The following is an 11,754-nucleotide window of genomic DNA, read 5'->3' as shown; positions in this document are numbered from 1 at the left end:
GGAAGTGGACACGGTGTTGGAGTAATGTTTGCGCAGGTTGCTCTCTAGTTTCTCGCTCGCGTTTTGCCTCCTCTTATCGCTTTCTTTTGCGAACAGGATAGCCACCATATTTGCTAGTCGCTTGCTGCAGCTCCACATATTTACCTTGACTTACCTATAAGCTTAAATAGTCTTGATCGCGAGGGTGTGAGATTGCTGAGTCCCTGTGGCTCACAGACCACTATTACACCAGATGCAGGGCCTGATGATTCCGCTCCAGGTGACGCGCTCGAGCTCAAGTGGGAGTTCGACGAGGACTCTCAACGATACTATGTTTCCTTTCCTGATGATCAGTAGTGATGCCCAGTTGGGGGTGATCGGGACCGTGTCGCATGTTCACTTATCTTCTATTTTGGCGTCGTAGTCGGGCCATGAGTGGTTGGATGATGTAATGTTATTTATGTACCTTGATTGACGTGGCGAGTGTAAGCCAACTATGTTATCTCCCCTTTTATTACATATATATTACATGGAATGTTGTGAAGATTGCCTAACTTGCGACATATGCCTTTAATGCGATTATGCCTCTAAGTCGTGCCTCGACACGTGGGAGATATAGTCGCATCGAGGGTGTTACAACAAGGGTTCACTTGTTCAGCTGCGGTGTGAGGCTGCCGTTGCCGCAGAATAATAGGGGTGTGGGTGAGTGGAGGGATGCCCTGGGCAGCGGTGGGAGTAGTAGGGGGCGGTGAGGCCTGCGCGGCAGCACAGTCGGTTACAGGAGGCAGGAGCAGGCGGCACGACAGGGGCTACTTTGGGCGGCTGGAGCAAGAAGACCAGAGGTTGAAGAAGCATGACGACCGTTGGGTGGACATCGTACAGTCACTGCAGCTAGAATCATTTATATTGACAAAGTTGACAAAGCCCTTGGTACCCGTCAACTTAGTAGGCCCACAGGTCAGCTTCCGAAACGGTGCACCCCAGATGTCAGGGGGAGGAATCATTTTTTGGGCGGGTGAAGCTAGAATATCCGAGATTGAAGAAGAAGCACGACATCCGTTGGATGGACATCCAATGGCCACTGCTGCTAGGACCGTGTGCTGACTATAAGTTGACAAAGCCTTGCATACGTGTCAACTCTTTTCTTGAGGGGACGCGTCAACTTAGTAAGGCCACACGTGTGTGGCAGAGAACTTATAACCCATTTGAGATCTGTAAGAATGTGCAACCAATTTCTGAATTCTAATGGAATTTACTACAGCCCACACTACAAACTTCCGTGATGATATGTGTTTGTCACAGTAGGTCGCTTTTTTTTCATGCATGTACATCCATGACAAATTTATGACAGAATCAAGATAGTCATACCTGTGCTGTCGTAGAAGTGTTACATGACATTACCAAAATTATCATCACGGAAGTGTCCACTTCCATGACGATAAATCGCGCGTCACAGAAGTGCTTTCGTCAAGGGTGACCGACACATGGCATCCACCGTAACGGAATGTCGTTAAGCTATCGGTTCGGGTTTTGGATCCGATAACCCGTTAACAACTTCGACCAATGGGGATTTTCCACGTGTAAAATCATCATTGGCTAGAGGAAACACGTGTCGGCTCATCGTCGAGACAGATGTCATCCACTCATTGGACAGAAGGTGCCTATGATACGTCGACACGTGGCACAACCCAACAAGTTTAAATGGGCCGGCCCAACTAGAGGCCCACAAGATTTTGTGGACCATAATGGGCCGGCCCAACTAAAGGCCCACAAAATTTTGCCGACCATAATGGGCTGGCCCAGCTAAAGGCCCACAAGATTTTGTGGGCCATAATGGGCCGGCCCAGGTAAAGGCACACAAGATTTTTTGTGCCATAATGGGCCGGCCCAGGTAAAGGCCCACAAGATTCTTGCGGGTCATAATGGGCCGGCCCAGCTAAAGGCCCACGAGATTTCGCTGACATTAATGGGCCGGCCCAGCTATAGGCCCACTAGATTTTGAGGACCCTAGTAGGCCGGCCAATTAACTGGCTGCCATGTTTTGGGCCAAATGTCGACCCATATTTGATCCGGTCCACTAATGGCCTGCCATGCTCCGGGCCTAATAGTGGCCCATATGAGATCTGGACCGTTAAAAGCCTACCACGTTCTGGGCCAAATTACGACCCAGATCAGGTCCGACCCTTTAAGAGGCTTTGGGCTCAATTATGGCCCATATTAGATTCGGCCCGTCAACCGAACACTATGCTTTTGGGCCCACTTGCTGAAGTCCCACTTAGTAATTCGGCTTGATATTAGTTTTGGCCTGTTAAGGGCCTGTTTAACATTTCGGCCCTATATTAATTTCGGCCTGTTAAAAGCCCATCATATAGTTGGGCCTAACTACGACCCGGTTTGCATCCGGCCTGCTCGCAGCCAATATGTGATTAGGCCAAACAAGGACCCAGACAATTTTGGCCTGTTTAAAGCCCGTGATTTGATTCGCACAATCATGGGCCGGGGTTCATTTCGGGCTGCTGCGTAACTAGTAGGAATTAAGAACAAACCTACTCTATACAATAAAGATATTACGGCATAGTAACTAAGAATAAACCTACACTACACAATAAAGGATTTAAGGTATATTACATCCACTGGGCATCAAAGTTCGCCACCAGTGATCATAAAGCGCAACGAAGAAGCATATTACAAAAACTGGGCACCATTGCAGCGTAACAAAATAATACTGAACCGAGACCACTTCCAAGACAGTTCAAGAAAGGTTAGGCTTGCGGCGGAACTGCTGTGCAAGCTGCTGAGCAAGGCTGTGAGACCGGCCTAGCATGTCGGTCATAGCTTCCAGGTGTAGTTGTTTAGCGATGAGGTTCTCATTGGTGTTCTCCGCAATCTTTCTTAGAGATAGGACTTCAAGTCAAAGTTGAGTTGCAGAATGCCTTCTGCTAGAACTTGGGACTGAAGAGGTCGAACTGATTCAGACAACGAATTCTATGAGCTTGTCTGACTGTTAGTCTCAAGTAACTTGAACACTGCATCAAGACAAGACTTTGGGGTTGTCTCGCTATCTTCAAGATGTTTTGCCTTCTTTGCTGCAATATATGTTGGGTTTGTCTCACAACCTTCAGCAGACTTGTGCATGTCATCAGGCATATCACCCTGAAACAAAGCAGAGAGATGACATGTTTTGCACGTCTATAAACAAAGATGATAACTGTTCTGTCAATTCTATCCAATTTCAAATTAGAAAATAAAGAGTATGTTCAAAATATCAATAGCATAATTTGGCATTGTTCATAATGCGGGGAGCTTCACCACACTACTGGATTACCATGTCAACATAACAAGCATAGATGAAGGGCAAAGAAAATCATTGTATCTATTTTGGATAATGTGCATGGCATGTTGTTCATATCATCAGCCACATCAATAAGATAAAACAGGAGATGGCAAGGTGCAAACGTGGGCTACTTCACCACACACTGGATTATAGATCCACAAAAACAAGCATACATATAGGGAGTATTAAGTAATGTGCATGGTATGAATAAGGAATTTGGTTTTACAAGTAAAACTTAGAACTTACGGTTCTTACGAACATGCATTTTGGTAGAAACAGCAAACTAAACAGCAGTAAACGATAGGGAGTATGAGCAAATTAAACAGCAGTTGAGGATAAAGGCTTTAGAAGGACTGACTTACATTAACAGTTAACACCGGCTTTATAATGCCCTTCTCCATGGCAAGGGAAGGATAACTCAAGAATTTCAGCACAGAATCTTCTTCATAAGCATTGCCTGTACTCTACATTTTGTAGAGAGTAATTATAGCTATGATAATACTAGAAGGGATAGAGGATAATGAAGATAAGATGCAGATTGATGCTACATAATCAACTACCAATCCCTGGAAGTACAAGCGTTACAGGACAAAATGTACTGACAAGAGCAATGGGTTACACTTCTGCACTAACATTGTCTGTGTATTCTACTTGTTGGTAAGATTAAATATAGATCTGATCTTTTTTAGTAAATGGTGGGCGAGGGAGATAAGATGTAGAATGCTACAAAATGAACCAATCCCTCTTCCCATAATACAAGAGTGTTTTGAACACTGGTGTACTGTACAAAACGTTCTTATATTATGGGATGAAGGGAGTAGCTATCAATGTAAGTACAGTGATAGACCACGTTCAGTCCTTACAAGAGGACTGCAGAGCTAAACCTCTTCAAAAGCATTGGGTTGATTCTAAATTTATGAAAGAGTCCAGACAGATCTTATAATGTCCACCAAATGGACGATTACGAGGCTAACATGTGCAGTGATGCTACATAATCAAACATCTATGAAAGTAAGTATGGTCATACAGGGCAAGAGGTACTCACAAGAGCAATGTAGTGTGCAGTATAGTTGCGAGATTCTGTGGTCCCTTGAGAACGAATGTTCTTCTGCTAACAGTTTTCATACAAGTGAGACATTAAGGCAAATACAGAAATGTAGTTCAAATTGTGATGTGATATCATAGACAGTACCTTACGCTGCAGCCGAGACCAATGTGTAACAATATTATTCTAGTCACCGTCGAATAAATGTAACACCGGAGACTTTACAGAAATTTCATTTAGAGGCTTGCCATTGAAGTGCGCTTGCCTCAGGTAGGAACGATACTTCATCAACGAGTGGTTGAAAAGCGCAACCAACCCTTGCTCGTCATCGCAATCTAGTTTGTGCCTCGCCTATTTAAAAGAATTAAATCTTATGTCTTCTGTCAGCAGAAACATATGCAGTAATGACCATGAATAACATTAGTACATTACTTACGCGTAAGTTCCGGAGGAAGACTGGAAATTGTTCTGTGTCTGCGGTATAATCTTTCCATGAAGGAAAGATGCGCACAAAGTTCCTGACAACAACCTAAGCTTCGTCTTCTAAACTGGGAAGAAATGGAACAGGGGTCCTATTTGCTGCAATTAGGGCTCTCTCTGGTTTGAAAAGGGATTTGGCATCTGGATTTGGTGTACTCTTTGCTGGAATGGGGGGTTTTGCGTCGTACAGCTGGTGCTATGTCAACTGGCATAATCATACTGTTTGCTGCAGTTGGGGTCTGCTGAGTTGGGGCATCAGAAATGACCAGTGTAGTAGGGCTAGAGTCTGCTAGAGTTGGGGTATTTTGTGGGTCAGGTGATATTGCAACTACACCTAATGGGCTATTTGATTTATCAGGTGCCACTACCTTTTCCAAATACTTTGCTTGCGCTCCTCCATGATCAGCAATCGCCCTCTTCCTTTTGAACGTCTGATACACAAGAACAACATTTGAATGGATAAATATGGTATGATGACAGATGGAATATGTACTGAAAATGGATAGGCAGGGCATATTCACATACACGATGTGTAAACTAAGCTAATGGCAGTTCAACAAAGTAGAAGCAAAGCAAAGCATCAGTTGCAAGATATGTGCGAGCAATGTAACCTTGGAAAGTTAGAGAAAGTACCTTGATGGGTGAATAAGATAGGGCATCTTCCTCTGACTCCTCCACTAGGGAGCTACATTGACTTAGGTCTCCCTCTAGCTCAGAATCACTGTTAGGATCATATTCTGAGCATGAATCTGTAGGTGGAGAGTGTTTGCATTGCATTGCATCCAGACTTGATTTCAGTCCCTTAATGCCAAGTTTGACAGGCATGGCATTGTTCCGCTTTATTCTTTTCATGCGCGCAAGCTCGTAATCATTATGATGCTGTTCAGAATCTGAGATTCATGAAAACATAAAAACTAGTCAGATTATCTATGGAATGCATTGCGGTTTCAACTCGGAGAGTGTCTTCCTATAAACCCCTGCATATGCAAAGTTCACCTCCCCAACTGTGCTGACCAGACCACACACAGAGATACACACCTGAGCGGCGAACATGCATTTTCGAAACTAATTTAGGAACATTTAGCTGACCAATTAAACAACTCTGTTTTAATAATATCAGATTCGTGTTTGAACAACTAAGCTTGTTTAGCTTGATGGGTGAAGTAGTGTTATTATGACACGAAGCATGTATTCTGATCGTATAGTGATCATAAAAGGGGGAAACTCTAAGCATATATTTTTTTAGCAAAAGAGGGTTTCCCCTCTGATTTCTATTAAAGAAACCACCACGGAACCAACATGATCAATTAAACCCTAACCATGATCAATTAAACCGTATTATGACTGTGCCATGGCAGATTTGAAGCTGCAAACCGGAGAAATGATATTTAGCATCCATTGTTTGCTTCGAACTAAGAACTAAATTCTAAGAGCTGAAAAGAAAGTAGAGTAACCAAGTTAGGATCTATTTTTTGGTTGAGATCAAAAAGTTGAGGAGATATGAAGTACCACCTCTCTTGCGGCTCCGTGTAGGCATCGGGGGTGCGATGGCTGTCGGCAGCTTTGAAGAATGTCTGCGACTGTAGACGGGTGCATCGGGGGATAAGTCCCGTTGCGGTGGAAGAGAAGGTCGTGGGAGCGGCCCCGACAAAGAGGACGATGACGCCGATGAAGTGAGAGGATGCGATGCAAGGGTATTGGTCCGTCGCCGTGGATGAGAAACGTCCATCTCTAGCAGTGGACAACGCGGTCTTGGTAGGCACTCCGGCATGGTGGAGGACGGTGGCGTTGGATGTGGTGGAGGATGGCAGCGATGGATGGGGTGGCGGACGGAGGCTGGTGTGGGAATGGGGTGTTCTAGCGCGGATGGTGTATGAATGGGAAAATGGAGGGAGAGGTACAGGGAACCATGTTTTTGGGACGCGCCTGTTTGAAATATGGAAAAGTTACGAACTTATCACCCGTTTCAAATTTGGACGTCTCGTCGGTTGGGGATAGGACGGTAATCTCGCATCTCCCAAATATTTGCTGGTAACTATTTCGGGCGAGGAGAGGGTGTTTTGCCGCCCACGGTTGGTGCCCATGGTGTATGAACGGGGCTGACAGGTAGGGCGGTTGTGTCACGTCTGATGGAAGTTACACATCTGCCCCTATTTAAAATATTAGTCTACATCTATTTCAGACGAGGAGAGGGTGTTTTGCCGCCCATCGTGTATGAATGGGGAATGGAGGGAGAAACAGAGGTCTTTCGGACGAGCTTGAATCAAATGAGTTTTGCCGCCCATGTTTGACGCCCACCGTGTCGGAATGGGCTCAGAGGCGGTCGTGTCACGTCTAATTGAAGTTACTAACCTACCCCTATTTAGAGCAGTGGAAATCGGGCCGATGGATTGTCCGTGTAATGGGTAGACAGTAATTTCCATCTCCCAAACACTTGGCTTCGGGCAGCCGATGTGGGAGTGGACATTTTGCTGTTTCTTTTGAATTTTCTGACAATAAGCATCCAAGTTTACCCTGGCAACTAAATTTGAATCCATTTTGTATTCCTATATGAATCTTTATAAATCATTCTATGTGTTTTTATATATCTTCAAAATGACGACAAAGATGTATTCACTGTCATATATGAATATGGTTTACAAATGCCGATACTCAAACTCAGAAACTAGAATCCAGTTTAAGGTGAATTCGAATATTTGGAACACTTCATGTCCACCTCAAATGTCACACGCAGCATAATGTGCACTCCCATTTAGATATGTACACAAGCGATGTATCAAGATTGAAATACCAAGTCAATCAACCAAGAATGTACGGAACTAACAAACATATAAACACTTATAGAGTATATGGATCAATAATATCAACTAACATACATAAGCCAGGCCGCTGTACTTTTTTTAGCTACACCAGCATCCTTTTTTTAGCCAGCATCTTGGCCCTTTTCAATGCGTGCCACTTATGGTCCATCTATACTACTATTTCTGAATGCACATTCAGCCCGATTGGCATATTTGTAGGTCTGGCACAGCCATCCAAATGAAATGTCTCCGAGTCTTATCAATTAATACAGACTTGTGCTCAAATAAAATTACAAACGAAAAACAAAAAAACAATTATTACATGATCTCTAAAACAAATGGTTTGATTGATTACATGAACAGACAACACAAAGGTTATTCAACTATGGAAAGAACATTTCACCTATGATTTACCAAGTAGGAATTTAATTTCCTTTTTTCCTTCAGGACCTTAAGAATTTGGCCAGTCTTAGCTTGCTTCGTTTTGAAATCCACCAAATATTTAATGGTTATCTTGAGTACTGCTTGTGATTGTGTTGTTTGCTTCCTCAACATGTCAACTTCATCTCTAAGTGCAGAAGAAGAATCTCTTTCTACCACTAGTTTAGCCTCTAGAGCATCAGCAGTTGGCAATTCATAATGCATCAGCAGTTGTAGCCAAACACATCACACTGGATTTTACTATATATTTCATGCGATTACTTTTGGCATATCGAGATGTAAGCAATCTACAATAGGATGAAAAGACTGGCATCCTTCACATTATTGGTGAACTCAGTTCATAGAAACAAGCAATTCAACCATTATGTGGGTAAATCAAAAGCTCCACTGGAATATTTTTCACTATCCAATCATACACGCAAAAAGGGGCGATGCCACCATAGGGGCTGGTATGGGCGGCCGCCTCAGGTGGCTGGAAAGTGTGCACCTAGTTTGAGTCATCCAGGTTGGCCCACGCTAGTTTTGTTTGTCCCAACGCACGAGCAGGCAATGTAAAAAATGAAGAAAAATGTTTCAATTTGGATGGGCCAATAACATAAGTGCAAGGCAGACCCTATAGCAGGCTCGCGGCCCAAACGAGCGCCTCCCATATCGATCGACAGCAGGAAAAATCCCAATTCATTCGCTCCAGCCTAGCCTAGCCACTGCTGGACAGACCGACACAACACTTCCTCGCGCCCTCGTTGGAGGGCGGTCGCCGGGCTTCAAGCGAACGGAAGGACAAGAGGATGAAGATCCAACCCTGGGTGCAGCTTGCGTGGGAGGCAGCAGCGGTAGCATGGGCATGTCATCGAGCTTGCGCAAACTAACAGTCACAACTTGCAAGAGTAGCATGCGCAACGAGAAGGTACATCACATCCCCGATTATATCTAATTCAACTCTTCAATTTCTGGCCAATAGTTAAACCTGACGGTGTTGTAAAACTGCTTGTATGTAGGGAATCTATGAGAAAATGAAACCAATTTCTACTTATTTTATAACTCCCCCAATCAATACTGAACTGACTAAATCTGATGTATCTAACCAAGTTTCCGGTGCAAACATGAAAGTTCATGTTGTTCTTGAGCCTGAAGTGTCTAATTAATAGACTGCTAATGAAGGATTTGATGCAAACATTTTACATGCTCCTGGTGATGAACATATAGTGTCTAATGAGGGATCTAATGCAAGCATTTTGCAAGCTCATTGCAGCATTTAGTGTCTAATGATGATCTACTATGTTGAGAGAGACAGAGATTTGCAGGCATTGATGACAAGCAAATTATAGTGCATTTTCATAGCTTGAGGAAACATCGAGGCCATCTACCAGAAAGTCCCCGTATCATGACAACATAGCATAAATACTTTCCTAATTTGTTGTTTGAAACTATTGGCATACTTGTGCAGGATAGATATTTTGATATGCAGTTTGCGCACTAGTTATACGTGCAATTACACTTTGATATTTTCAGCCAGAGAACGAATAATTCAAGTAGGTAAAGACCATGTTTGTAGTCCTTGTACACCATGTTGCATTTTGTGTTTTTTGGTGCTTGCATCATTTAGTATTTATAATCTGAACTACTTTGGATCATTAGCTGGTTTTCAAAGTGCCTGTATCTTCACATTTCTCAAGTTATGTCGATTTCCGGAGTGCAAGTGCCTTCGTATTTTTTAAGTTAAATGTTCGCCCCTAGTAACTTGAATTCGTGGATCAGCCACTGCACACAAATCATACACGAATGCTAGTACGAATTAAATGAAATGCAGGGACTTACGCTAGCTCGTTGTACAGGCTCACTGCAGCTCTGCTTGCGCTTGGGATGTTCCATGTACAATTACATGTTACCACTTGCTTGGATGTGCAGGCCTTGTGCTCCTTGCATCCCCCTCTACATTTTTGACACGGCGAATGGTTGATCAAATAAGAGGAATCGACCTTGATGTTGTACCGGAGGACAAATACTTACAAGGTTATACGGGTGTGTAGGATGTGTACCAGATCTCGTAGCGCCATCATGCTTCGCTAAAATATGGATTTGCTTGTTTCAGACGATATCTCCAGAAGAAATAAGAGTTAAGGTCAGAGTTGCATAGGTGTGTAAGCTAAGAGAGCAGTGAAAGGATATCCAAACATCGTCGGAACTGTGCACAAGGGAGTGATGTGTGGATACCTAGTTCGGGCCGGCGTTTGGGCATGCTCGCCCAGCTAGAGTGCGGGTCACTTCAGAGCCGTTGAGGGTGATGTGCTGGCGTTGGCTGGCCGGGCACGGATGCAGATCTTGAGTGGCAGTGGAGCGCTACGATGCGGTGGACGAGACCGTTGGTGAAGCCCCAACGGCCTCGGGGGGCGGAGGTGTGATGATGTGCTCGGTGAAGTAGCCCCAGTGAGCTGGGAGACGGCGTCAGTGAAGCGCACCTGATGCGGTGGAACTCAGTGTCTGTGAGGCACGTCGGTTGCGGCGACCGACGTTGTCGGTGGACCACCCAGTGCGGTGGACGAGGGCGTAGATGAGGTAGCTCCGTTGCGGTGGTATAGCGCGACCGTCGTCTTCGTCGTCGTCGTCCGACACAGAGGTGGGGAACAGTGGGGAAAGAGACGAGACGAGGGGCGATTCGAGGGTTAGCGGCGACTTAGGGATTTGAGCAATCTGGGCGCGGAAGGGGATGGTGGAGAAGAGAGATTTTGTAGGGCTGGAATTGGGGCCGCCAGATATTTCAATCCGAAACGTGGAAGCGCGAACTTATATTGTCGTCGTCCTTTTTTTGGGGGGGAGGGGGGGTGGGTGGCTGGGTGCTACGTGTCCGTCCGACACACGCGACCACCCCGACAGGACTATGCTTCGGTGCCTTAAGGCACCTGCCTTTGTGTCCATGACATATGGGCCCAACAGGTGGCTGGCCCACATGTCAGTGACCCAAAGGCAGTTGCCTTTAAAGCACCGGAGCAGTGCCACCCCGACACGACCCTGGTTTGCCTGGTGCGCCTACATTTGAGAATGCAAACGAATCTTCTTTCATTTGCAAACGAATCTGTATGTATTACCATGCCCGTGTTTTCCTTGCAATAATTAGTCATTCTAAACGAGATACTCCATCCGTTCACTTTTGTAAGTCGTTTCAGAAAACTTAAAATGAACTGTTTTGCACATTGTCTGAAATGTCTTCAAGGTCTTATAAAAGTGAATAGAGGGAGTAATATAAATTAATTAATGAGGAGTTATTTGAAAAAAAATCGAAACGGTACCCACGCTAACGTGGATTAGAGTGTGTGTCACATAATTAGTTATTTGAATTAGAGTGTGTGTCACGTAGTTAGTTATTTGATTTAGAGTGTGTGTCACATAGCGATCTCCAATTCTAACGTAGATTTCGCATTTCACTGTATCCATGCTACTTTTTTAATACAAATTCATATGTATATGATGAACACCATGGTAGTGAGAAAACTTTTGGATGGATTCAAACATATGACCTACAAAATAGCACAACAAACTGAGTCAATGTCAACTTTTCGAAACTTAGTATGGCACGAATTCGAAATAATTACCCGTATGCCTGGTCCTCGGTTTAAATCTTACAATGTACACCGAATTGAAACATCAATATTAAGTCTCGTACTATGTACATTCAA

This window comes from Triticum dicoccoides, chromosome 3A, assembly GCF_002162155.2.
Source record: "Triticum dicoccoides isolate Atlit2015 ecotype Zavitan chromosome 3A, WEW_v2.0, whole genome shotgun sequence".
In the NCBI taxonomy this organism is placed as follows: Eukaryota; Viridiplantae; Streptophyta; class Magnoliopsida; order Poales; family Poaceae; genus Triticum; species Triticum dicoccoides.
This window is presented reverse-complemented; position numbering follows the sequence as displayed.